The sequence below is a fragment of the Papaver somniferum genome, chromosome 11 (assembly GCF_003573695.1).
Source record: "Papaver somniferum cultivar HN1 chromosome 11, ASM357369v1, whole genome shotgun sequence".
Taxonomy (NCBI): Eukaryota; Viridiplantae; Streptophyta; class Magnoliopsida; order Ranunculales; family Papaveraceae; genus Papaver; species Papaver somniferum.
In genome coordinates, this window is record NC_039368.1 from 113,350,572 (window position 1) to 113,363,422 (window position 12,851).

General features: G+C 38.3%; 1 long non-coding RNA gene across 1 annotated transcript; it reads right to left on the minus strand.

The window, feature by feature from the left end:
- Positions 1 to 10,762: 10,762 nt before the first annotated feature.
- LOC113320720 lies at positions 10,763 to 12,278 on the minus strand. The gene is made up of 4 exons (XR_003346259.1): positions 12,221 to 12,278; positions 12,050 to 12,113; positions 11,484 to 11,934; positions 10,763 to 11,203 (listed from the first exon to the last, which is right to left on the minus strand). It is a non-coding gene; the product is annotated as an uncharacterized LOC113320720 (long non-coding RNA).
- Between the last annotated feature and the right edge of the window lie 573 nt (positions 12,279 to 12,851).

Sequence of the window (12,851 nt, forward strand, 5' to 3'; positions counted from 1 at the left end):
TAGCAAGCTAATTTTCTTCCCACTCCATGTGAATGCTTAACTCTCTTGCATTGTTGTGATTGAGCAATGGGGGAAATTAGTGCTCATAGCAAGCTAATTCTCCTCCCATTCCATTGGTATGCCTAGAGCCACTGCTACTATCTCTTCCCATTCTTTTAGTTTGCCCTAGTTTGCCATCAACCTTCATTCTCATCCACAATTCCATCTTCTACTGTTTAACTTTGCTTTCTTGTTTTCTTTCATTTGTTTTGCTTTCACTGCTTACTTGTTTGCCCTGCAACTCTGTTGCATTTCTGCTTTGCATTTGCTACCACTTCTGCAGCACTTCTTCTGTTGCTGCTGTTGCTTCTTCTGCAGCTCCTGCTTCTGCTGCAGCCACTGTTTGCCACCCCTTGTGCTGCTGGTGCCTGCTGTTGCTTGTTCTGCTGTAGTTACTGCTGCTGTAGCTGCTGTTGCCTCCTGCATCTGAGCCTCTGCAGCTGCTGCTGCCAATCCACTTCTGTGGCTCTTGCACTCCTGCTGCTTGCTTTGCTCCCCAAGGCTCACTTCACTCCTGAGCCCAAGTCCACTTCAGTGAAACCAAAGGCTAAAGGCCTAATCAACTGAACCCAAGGTTTAGTTCACTAAGGCCCATTGCATTAAGGCTCAAAGCCCAGTTTAGGTTAAGGTTAAAAACCCAATCCAATTAACTGTGGGCTTAATCAAAAGCTTAAGTTTAAGGCCAAAACCCATTTACACTTCAAAGATAACTGAGCCCAAGCTCAGTTCATTTTATTTTTGACAAACCCACTAAGCCCAATTCATTCAAAGGGCATTCAAACCCATTAGTACTCAAAGCCCCATCTAAGCCAAAAGGCTTCTAAGCCCAAAGCAAACTAGAAACCCAATTAGCTAAAACACTTCCGAAACACACCCAATCTCTGTGGATCGACCCGTACTTGCACGAGCTACAACTGACGACCGTGCACTTGCAGTATTACTGTAGGCCCGTTTTTAATTGCTTCATTTTTATACACCTTTCGGGGCCTGCCAAGTTTTTGGCGCCGCTGCCGGGGATTCGGGTTGTTTTCTCTGTGTTTTTTATTAGCTATTTTTGCATTTCATTGCATAGCATTTGCATCTGCATCTGCATCTGCTTCATTTCATTTGCTGTTGGACCTGCTATTCTGAACCTGTTTTTCCTCTGCTGGGACGCCACCAAGGAAAAGAACCAAAACCCAACTGGGTTTTTGCAACAATATCAGAGCAGCTGGGCTGTGCTAAAAAGGTAAGCCTAAACCCATTCCATTTGAGAGAACCCAACCTGTGGGCTTCCAATTTTTTTAATTGTGGGCTTGTAATAATTAACCCAATTTTTTGGGCTTTCTATTTTTCTATTTTGGGTTTGTAATAATTTATTTGTGGGCTTGCTGTTTAATTTGTGGGCTTGTATTTATTTTGTGTGGGCTTGTTTAAATTTTTCCATTGGACTTGTATTCCACTCAAGAGTGAACCTCGAAACCAAAGTTTTAAAACAAACGTCGGGCCTTAACCAACTGGGCCAAATTAAACTTTCAAAATTAAAACTTGGATTTTCGTAGGCCGCAGCCTTCATTCCATTAGAGGACCACAGTGGGCTTGCTCCCATTTCAAAAACCAAATTTTATTTTCTTAATTTTATTTTCAAAAAAAAAAAAAAAAAAAAAAAATTCTTTTGCTCCCAATTTTAAACCAAATTTCTTTATATCCCACCAAAACCAAATTTTTCCCAAAAATCCAAACCCATCAAAAACCAAATTTTTTAAAACCCATTAAAACCAAATAGTGGGCTTTGTGTCATTTCAAAATGGGCCAACCTCGTGCTCTCCATGAATACATGTATCCATCAATACAAATTCCATTATCATGTATTGTCTTACCTCAAACCAATAACCCTTTTAAAATAAATGCAAGCATGATACAAATACTTCCTATATTTCGAGGGTTCGATTCTGAGAACCCCTATACTCATGTGAGAGTTTGAACAAATTTGTCGGACTATGCAACCTGATCATTTGTCCGAAGACTCTCTGAAATTGCGTTTGTTTACATTTTCTTTAAAGGAAAGGGCCAAAACATGGTTTTACGGTTTGAGACCACAATCAATCACCACTTGGGAACAACTCACTAATCAATTTTTCCAAAAATTTTCCACACCATAGGACCATCGCTATTCGTCAAAGTATCAATTGTTTTGTCCAATTGGATGAGGAAACTGTTTTTCACTATTTTGAACGTTTTAATGATTTGTTGAGTGAATGTCCGCACCATGGAATTGAGAAGTGGAGACTTGTCGTCATCCTCTATGAGGGACTAGACTTTAAATCTCGAACCATGGTTGAGTCTATGTGTAATGGTGAATTTATTGATAAATCTGTGGATGATGCATGGAATTTTTTAGCCGAGATTGCAGAAAAACCCATCAATGGGAATCCGTTAGGGAAACAGGAACAACACCACATGATATGAATCATCCCCATGAATTAGAGTTTTATTCTTGTAATAGCTCCGACCTTAGGATTGAAAATTATCCTAGATTGCAAAATGCCTATCATGATGATGATGATGATTATGATGTTATGTTAGAAGAACATGTCTATACTGAAAATGTTATGGAACCTTTGGGTTCAAATACATTAGGCTTCTCGCCCCGACCTTAATGCATGATATTTCTTCTAGTATTCCATGTGATGTTTCCCCTGATGTGCCGATACACGAGAATAAATCTGTTGATGATGTTGATAATTCTGATTGTGATCTTGCAATTTGATTGATGATTGTGAGCATGATGTGACATGTGTAGATGAGTTAGAAGATTTTGATTTGATTGATAATATATGCCTATTCTTCTACCTAAGTCACAATCTGATGGCCTTCCACCCAACCTAGATTTGGTTTGTACCCATATTGTCAAACCAATTTTCTGAAAATTCCTAATCTAGGATTGGAACTGTGTGCTTCCCAAGTCCTCTTGGACTATTTTGCTTCAAAATATACATTTAAAGAGCCACAGTTGGAAATTGCATGTTTGCCCATCCCGAAAACAGTCCATTATGAGTTAGACCTTTTGAATCCTGAACCCTTAAAATTGTTAGATTTTGTGCTTAAAAGTAAACCTGTTGAACAATTTAGGTTTAGGGGTAATTCATTCGGTTTTTCACTCTCATTCCCATTTAAGTCCAATTTTAGTGTTTTGAAACTTTCTCTGTCTCTACACTTTGTCTTTTGGGTTGATCCTCAACTCTTTAGATTGTTAGTGTATGGTGAATTTTTTTTTGTATATAATCCAGTAGATAAAATTTTTAAAAACCCTTTTGTTCCTTTTGTATATATTTTGCTAATCCAATTTGATCTCGGTTGAAATATGTTGGATTTTTACCTTGAAAAACGGAGTTTTAATTCTGCTTTCGCCGAAATCGGGTATTCTCTCTCCTTTTACTCTACTCAGCATGTCCCTTTCCATATGTTGTTTTTTATAATTCTTTCCATGTTTTGAAACATTGAGGACAATGTTTAGTTTAGGTTTGGGGGTATAGAGTAGATGCCACGATAATTTGCCATAATTGAAAACAAACTCCTTCTTTTTGAAAAAAATTGAAAAATTCCAAAAAAATTGAAAAATCAAAATTCAAAAAAATTAAAAAAATGAAAATCATAAAAAAATGGAGCTCATTTACCTTGAAATGTTGACTCTTGTGCAAATATGTATTTTTATTAGGAGTCTTAGTCTAGATATTTAGGCACCCTGATTCTAGCACAATTCACATAGTGATAAGAAATTTGCACGCGCACGATCTACCAATACATGTATGGCCTCGATCTTCAAGGTGCTTGATAGGAAGTTACGATTGCCAATCACTTTAGAATACTGAACGAAACTTGACTAGCTTGTTCTTTGGTTGGTTGGGATAGAAGATGGAGGTTACATTAAGAAAGACAACCATCGAATTTAACTGGGTGCATCAAAAAGGGCTACCTCTTGCAAAGTGTCATGTAATCTTTTGTTTCCTTTTGTTATGTATCAAAAGTGTTTTTTGCAAAAAAAAAAAAAAAAAAAAAAAAAAAAACGATGTATATTTCAGAAAAAAAAAAAATATATATATCAGAAAAATACCAAAAAAATCAAGTATTTATCAATTCCATCATCTCTTGTTCCAAAAATAAAAAGAGAGTAGTCAATGTAAATAAGAGTCATGTAAATAGTCATTTTGTTGTTTTTTTTGTAATAAGCAAGGAGGGTGTATGCCATTGATGTACAACGCGAGCAATTGTGAAATACCTCCAACTCATTCACAATTCTCGTAAAGTCCGGACAGCTAGCTAGATTTCGACCTCAGTTCTTAGCCTGAGAAACTATCTCTTGGTGATTAGTAGTCATAACTTCAGATCTTTCTTTACACATGTGTAGATACACTTTACACTCTTATCACATGTCCTTATTTGTTATCAGTGCTAGGATTGTGCCTTCGATAGCTAGATTGACATCTCCATTTTGCTGTGAGCTTAAACTGTTTTGCACATGTCACATTTGATGGAATCTGAGCTTATATTTTGTCCTTAGGTTTTGTAGGCACACCTCTGGTAAACCTTCACGAGACTTCAACTCGTCCACTAGGGACACTTAGTGGTTTAAAAGGCTTAGTGCATACGCTAAATGCATTCGAGAGACCAGCGACAGTGGTATAGGTAGGATTTCCTTAGTTTTGTTTTACTTGAGGACAAGTAAAATTCAGGTTTGGGGGTATTTGATGAGTGCCAAATATTGTATATATTTATCCTTTTTTGTTGGCCTTTAACTCATCTTTTGTGCATTAATTCTACATATTATCCCATATTCTGTATTTTCAGTGTTTTCAAGAATAAATATTTTTATTAATTAATTTTGCATTTTTAGGTAATAAATAAAGTTCGGATGAGTCGCGGAGCAAAAAGAGCAGAAAAGTAGTGAAAAGCCGGGAGAAATTACGCAAGGAAACCGCGAAGAATGGTGCGCACAACCTCATTTTCTACACACAAAAGCGCCTCCGTTCTCAACCATCAGATCAGTTCTCGGGAGCATCCGACGGTCGCTCCTTCATAGAGCATCAAAATCTGAAGTCTATGCCGAGCACCACAGCGCTGAAATTCCAAGCCTTCAGATTAGATGGTAGTTGAATCCAGCGGTCACCTCATCACTGTGCATCAAATCCCGATGATTCCGCCCAACACTACAGCACCTAACTCCATCTGGTGCCGTTAACTTCGTTGTATCACCTAATCCAACGGTCGCTCAGAGCTTGTTTACATCGTGCCGTTCGATTCAATTAGTAATTGATTATCCAACGGATTTCCTCGCTGCGCATCAACTTCAGATGGTCCCGCCTCACACCCTAGCGACCGAATACCTACACCCCAAACAAACAGCCCCTTCTCCCATTCTTCTCCCGACATTTCCAGAACCACCACCACCTGCTCTACCCTGCCACCATCTTCCCTGACCATCCCAGTTCGTCTCGAGTTCCACCACCACCACAAACACCTCCCAACACCACAGAAACCCATACCCATCAGTCCTTTCCCCCTAGCCTAGAGTTCTTATCAAACTCATATCTCTGCATCCTAGGTATGGAGTTGATAAGAAATCTCGAGCTAGGGTTTCACTTGGAGCGACATGGAGAGCAGAGAAAGCATTGTACAAGTATGGGTTGAAGCTATTTTGGTGAGTGTGTAGGTAAATTTCTGTTAATTTACAAAACCCTAATTGTACTGTGTATTGAATGTTTTTAGGGAAAATGGGTGTAAACCCTAATTTGATAATTTGGGTATAAAAGGGAGGTGATGTGAGATGTAAAAACTGTTCTTGGACTAGCCAAGTTTCCCCCTAATTGGGTTAGGTTTGATTTTAATTTCACTTTCAATTTTAACCATTTGCATATTTTTCTCCTTGTTCACTGTTAGTGTTAATGTCTTGATGTTTCATAGTTTGATGTTCAGTTAGCTCAATATTGTTAGTTTCATTGCACTGTTAATCTTTAATGTGTGATTCTCCTGTTCATGTTCATTGCTCCTGTTAGTTACATTTTTACTTTTAATTGCATTTGTTCTTGTTCTTGATTTTAATTCTCTGTTCACTGTTGTTGTCATGTTAGTTCACTGATAATTTGTCACTGTTAGTTACCCATTGTTGTCACTGTTAGTTAAATGTTCATTTGTTGTTCCAATTCACTGTCTTGTGATGATTAGTTTGATGGAATGCTAGGCTAGAAGCCTTTAAAGCACTGTTTTGATTGAGCAGTGGGGAGAAATTAGTGCTCATAGCAAGCTAATTTTCTTCCCACTCCATGTGAATGCTTAACTCTCTTGCATTGTTGTGATTGAGCAATGGGGGAAATTAGTGCTCATAGCAAGCTAATTCTCCTCCCATTCCATTGGTATGCCTAGAGCCACTGCTACTATCTCTTCCCATTCTTTTAGTTTGCCCTAGTTTGCCATCAACCTTCATTCTCATCCACAATTCCATCTTCTACTGTTTAACTTTGCTTTCTTGTTTTCTTTCATTTGTTTTGCTTTCACTGCTTACTTGTTTGCCCTGCAACTCTGTTGCATTTCTGCTTTGCATTTGCTGCCACTTCTGCAGCACTTCTTCTGTTGCTGCTGTTGCTTCTTCTGCAGCTCCTGCTTCTGCTGCAGCCACTGTTTGCCACCCCTTGTGCTGCTGGTGCCTGCTGTTGCTTGTTCTGCTGCAGTTACTGCTGCTGTAGCTGCTGTTGCCTCCTGCATCTGAGCCTCTGCAGCTGCTGCTGCCAATCCATTTCTGTGGCTCTTGCACTCCTGCTGCTTGCTTTGCTCCCCAAGGCTCACTTCACTCCTGAGCCCAAGTCCACTTCAGTGAAACCAAAGGCTAAAGGCCTAATCAACTGAACCCAAGGTTTAGTTCACTAAGGCCCATTGCATTAAGGCTCAAAGCCCAGTTTAGGTTAAGGTTAAAAACCCAATCCAATTAACTGTGGGCTTAATCAAAAGCTTAAGTTTAAGGCCAAAACCCATTTACACTTCAAAGATAACTGAGCCCAAGCTCAGTTCATTTTATTTTTGACAAACCCACTAAGCCCAATTCATTCAAAGGGCATTCAAACCCATTAGTACTCAAAGCCCCATCTAAGCCAAAAGGCTTTTAAGCCCAAAGCAAACTAGAAACCCAATTAGCTAAAACACTTCCGAAACACACCCAATCTCTGTGGATCGACCCGTACTTGCACGAGCTACAACTGACGACCGTGCACTTGCGGTATTACTGTAGGCCCGTTTTTAATTGCTTCATTTTTATACACCTTTCGGGGCCTGCCAATAAACAACTGAGCGATATAAAGACTATTGATGGCGCTCTAATAACCATCGAACGGTATAAAAACCATCAAGTGATGGAGTCTCTATCGCTCGCTAGACTTTCTATACATCTCATATGTCTAAGTTCTATATTTACCACTTAACCACTTATTTCTGCCACATTGTCAGACTCATAGTCGGTGCAAAAGTGACAAACCACTTCATATGCCATATGCGTAGGAACATGCCTTAGCATGGAGATTGAGTTCCCCACTATCCCCGGTAATCATGTATTACTTGAGAAAAAACTCACTCAATCGTCAATCCTCTACATCCACCTCATCCAACTCGTGTTCTGGCTAGTGGGTGTCCGATCTGCGTCTAGGTAGATTCGATGTGGATAGATATTTCCAGGAAAAAATTAGGCTAATGCTCCACCCATGGTTATCCAAAAGATGTCTATACCCTTATTCGTATTTTCAATCCACTAGTTAATAAAAGGGTTTCCTTTGCTCCATTTTTTCAGCTTAGGAAAAAAAATTGATCTCGCAACTGCTGGATCAAAATTGAACGTGTAGTTTCACAACCGTTGGATGTCAGAGATACGAAATTAGAAAACAGTGGAGTTAACAAGAGTTAAATGGATTCAAAATAAATGATATTTCATCTCAAAATCCACTGTGCTTGATTTTCTTAGTTATTCAATGATTTTACATGTGTTCGTTCAAAACATTTGTTGTTGAAGATCCGTAGTGATAACAACTTATGAGAATCCTCTGGACGATCTTTAATAGAATGAGAAATCACTCTACTCAATGGTTGTTATACAAAAAACATAGTATTGTTACCTTCCTCAAAGTTCAATTGCACCACAATTTTGAAGCAATACTACGGCGGTATGCTCTCTCTCTTGGTCAATACGTACATCTTTTGCAAAATAGGTAAAACCTATAGGTCATAATCCACTCCCTCTTACATAGTGCTCCGAGAAGCCATATGTTGTAGTAAGTTACTACTTAATAATACTCCCCCCTTTCGCCGTCAAGATCGGAAAAGGAGAAAAACAGGGATCATAATGAATTAAACAAAAGAGTGTTAAGCCTAAAGAACATATACACCTTTTAGTTTAGATGATTTTACCAAGAAACTCGACGTTTTCATCAAGGAGATATAGATGTACAAGCAATACTACAAATTCCACATCCGCTCTCCCCACAAAGATATGACGTTTAAGAAAAAATTCAAAAGAACTCTCCCTCATTTGATGTTATTCCAGAAAGAACAACAAAAGCGATAGTTACTCTAATCACAAGAAAATGATTTTCTTGGACATTAGCAAATTTACTCCCCGATTACAAACAAACTAGATTTGTATCCCAGTATTTCTCTCTCTTAGCTACGAGGAAAGAACTTAGTTTTAAACTTGACCCGCAGACACCCTTAGCAATAGCACAACTTAGACAATTTGTACCTCAAGCTTTTATGCTTGTGCGTGAAATTCGAAAGCTTGAGCAGCGACAGAAACAGCTTGGTGAAGAAACAAATCGAGCTTTAGAAGTTCTCCACAAGGAGGTTTTGTCTCATAAACTGGGAAGCCACGATGCTGCAGAAACGGTTGCCAAGTTTCTTTTAAAGATCAAGGAGGTGAAGTTTGTAATTCAATATCGGAGGATATCAAAGTGGGAGGAAAAACCAGCCTCAAAGAAGAGATATCTCGATTGAACTCCGAGGGAATCACCATTGCCTCGTTAGAACAACAGCTTGAAAATGTGTAGAAGCATATTGATAGTTTGATGGTTTCTCTTCCAAGTAATGATAAAGTGACTTCATCCCACTTGAGGAATAGCACCAATAGGTCACACATGACACGCCCATCCTGCTCACCCTTGTCCTCTTCTCGGGGTGTAAGGGAGTTTGAGAAGGAAAATCAGCTCCCTCAGACTGTGGATGTTGTACGCGGTGCTGATTCGTTGATGGAACCATGTAAAGCTACACCAAGGAAAGAAGACAGTGATGGTATCTCATCAAGGGAAAGCACACCTGGCTCACGCCGGTCAAATTCAGAGAGGTGAAAAAATGCAGGAAATTTTAAGAATGCCGCTGAAGATGACGCAAGGAGCATAAAAGCTTATGTTATATGTTACTGAATTGAAAGAAAGGGTTGCGAAGCTTCAGTACCAAAAGCAACTTCTCGTTTGCCAGGTAGGAGAGACATGGGCTCTTTATTTGGTTCCATATAAAACTGATGCTGTCAGGTATTACAACTTGAAGAAAATGAGACGTCAGCTTTAGAATCAGATGTAGAAGTTCGGTCTCCAATGTCATGGAGACTTATTTTTTAGTATCAAAGAAAACAGATTATCATGTTATGGCATCTGTTGTTGAATTGCTATGCGTAAAATGGGATGTCCCACTAGGTGGAAAGTAGAGGAGGCTGCAACTGGTGAACAAGTTATGGACAGACCCACAACAAAGAGAATGCTGAAGCTGTCGCAAAACTAGTTGGATTTTGTGAATCTGGAGAACAAATGGCAAAGGAGACGTTTGAGCTTAACTTTGCTTTACCTTCTGATAAGTAACCATGGATGGGTTGGAACTTGATCGCAAACCTACTTCAACATTTGCAAAAATAAAATAAAAACAGTTTCATATTTCATTAAATTTTTTTGTAGCAAAAAACTCTTAAACTCCAACGATAAGAAAATCCATAATCCATCAATTTAATCACTTCTTCTCCATCTCTCACTCACTCTCTTTGATCATCCACCATTTTTTCTTTCCAGAACAGAAAACAAAAACAACAATGGCTTCAACAGCTTCACACACTACTCTATCTCTACTCAGAACAACAGCATCATCTTCATCTGCCCGCAACAACCGTGTATCGTCAACATTACAAGTTGCAGCAGCATCTCGATTAAGAAACATCGGATTACAAGTTAGAAACCCAAAAAGTCTTGGGTTTTCTGGTGTTGCAGTAGATCCTCTTCTTTCACACACGTTTCTTCACAAATTGGAGCTGTTAGTGGTAAAGGGGTGAGAGGTGTTGTATCAATGGCTAAGAAAAGTGTTGGGGATTTGAGTGCATCAAACATTTGATGGCCAATGGTGCTAATGCCTTGCTAAGATTTTATTTCTGTGATATTGAAAAAAGAGAAACATGTCTCATTAAAGAAAAAAGAAAGTGAAAGGAAAAGAAACGAGGAAAAGTCCAGTCCCAGTGTTGCTCCAGAGCTGCTTTCCTTCTTTCCTTGGCTTCATATCCATGGATAGCTATCTGCCTAAAAACTCAAAATCGCAGTATATTATGTGATGAGTTGGTGCACTTGTTGCTAAACTGAATTATAGTCATCATTCTCTAGTGTAATGAACATTTTCCTGAATTTTTCAATGATATTTGAGAATATGTTTACAACCGGAAAGATCCGCCTTCGTGAATTTAAACTCATATGATGAAGATACCTATACCTTCTTTCCAACAAATACTTAGATGACAGGATAAACATGGCTCATCTCTTTGACAACCTGAGAATAAATAAAGTTTGGGACATACTGATCCCACTGATTCCAAACTATAAACTTCCTAGCATGTTTAGCAAATGCATCAGCTGGCTTATTACATTTGCGATCAATTTTGACGCAAGACCATCTACCAAAGCTACGTAAATAAAACTTAATGTCTTGAATAATCATTCCATCTTTCCAAGAAATGCAAGTGTCTGCTCCACTAACCGCTGCTGCCACATTTTTAGACCGTTTCAGTCTTGATATTCTGCCACTCCATTTTCTTGGCCCATAATACAGCTAGCACAGCATAACACTCCGCCTCCTCAGCATTTACAATTCCATACCTTTCCATGCACTGTACCAATACGTTTCCCTGCAAAATTTGTAGAGATTAGACCAATGGCACTAACTGGGTTACCCTGTTTAAATGAAGCATCATAGTTTATTGCAATACAAGGCTTAGGAGGAGGAGACCAAACAGGTTCATTATGATTATCCTGATCTATATGCCTATGATGTCTGGGACCGGGAACATGAGATGTAATCGTGGAATGCATATTCTGATATCTCCTAATACTAGTGATAGGATCAGGTTTAGTGTTTTCTTATCAAAAAGAAGAAAGAAAAGATTTCTCTAAGCGAATACTACTCACCTTTCAATAGTTGCTTCTTCAAAGAGAAGACTTAGCAATTTACTATCTTGAAGTATTTCACTAAGTTTCATCTTTCCCGAACAATTCCGATGCTCTGCAATATAAGCCGCAGATTTATTGTCTGAATCGACTGCGTTGATATGAAGATGATTTCCTTGCCGATGAAAGGCTTGGAGTAGGCTTAAGGTGTCCAGCAGCAGAAGATAAGCCTTGTCACAATCTTTACACATATCAAATCCATTAAAATAGTAAAACCTCTTTCGAATACAACTTAGGCACACATCAATAGGCGAAGCACCACCACAGCAGTAACTTAAATGAGAGATCCAGTAGTTTCGAAATAATCGATACTAATTCAATTTGCTGCATCAGTAAGATCTTCTCGTAGATCAATATTAGAAATAATCGATTGAAGAAGATAGTTACCAATTAGTTGTTTACCACGTTGTACCTGCAAAAAATATGAATACATGACTAGGCCAAATTTTCCATAAATGGTGAAGCAAAAGATGAAGCAATTCAGGAACATCTAACATTAACTGAATAGATAAAATAAGATTGCTTACGAGATGGGGTGTTTCTTTCTTCCCTACAACCATCTGATTTTTGTTAGCATCATCAAAGTGATTACTGTACAGAAGAACAAGTAACAAGAATTACAAACTGACACACACTAAAACATTGCTCTGCTAAAATAAAATTAGAACTTTTAATACACACATTGATAATTACAATACCTCCTGGATTCGAATTAATGACCAGATATGAAACATCTTGAAATTTCCCACAGAAGTATGCATAAACTAAAGTAAAAAGCAAATATAAATTTTGGTCCTCTAATTGCGACAGAAAGTCCTTATCTCCATATAAAAATTTCTCTATGTGAACATATCTTTCCAACTACACGGATTTATGACCAGATATGAAACATCTTGAACTGCCCACAGAAATATGCATAAACTAAAGTAAAAATCAAATAAACATGAACCATGTTATCATGTACACAACTCTAGAAGTGGATCTTGTGGATTTTGATATTGCATTCTTATTAGTCCACACCACAATGAACCATTAAAGTTGGGAGAATTAACCATATTTCTGTACAGTGTGAGAATTAACCATGGCAAAATAAAACCTCAAACAATTTTGAGAAAATAAATAAACATGTTATGGGAAAAAAAAATTAGGCTTGCCCTTCGAGTGTCGAAGCCATAATAGCCCCCTGAATATCTGCCTCTTCAGTGAGAAGACTCAGCAATTCATTATTTTCTAATAGTTTTCTTAGTGTAATCTTCCCCTTACCATTCCCATGTTCTGCAACATAAGCTGCAGATCTGTTGCTTGCTTTGACTACTGCGATATCAAGAA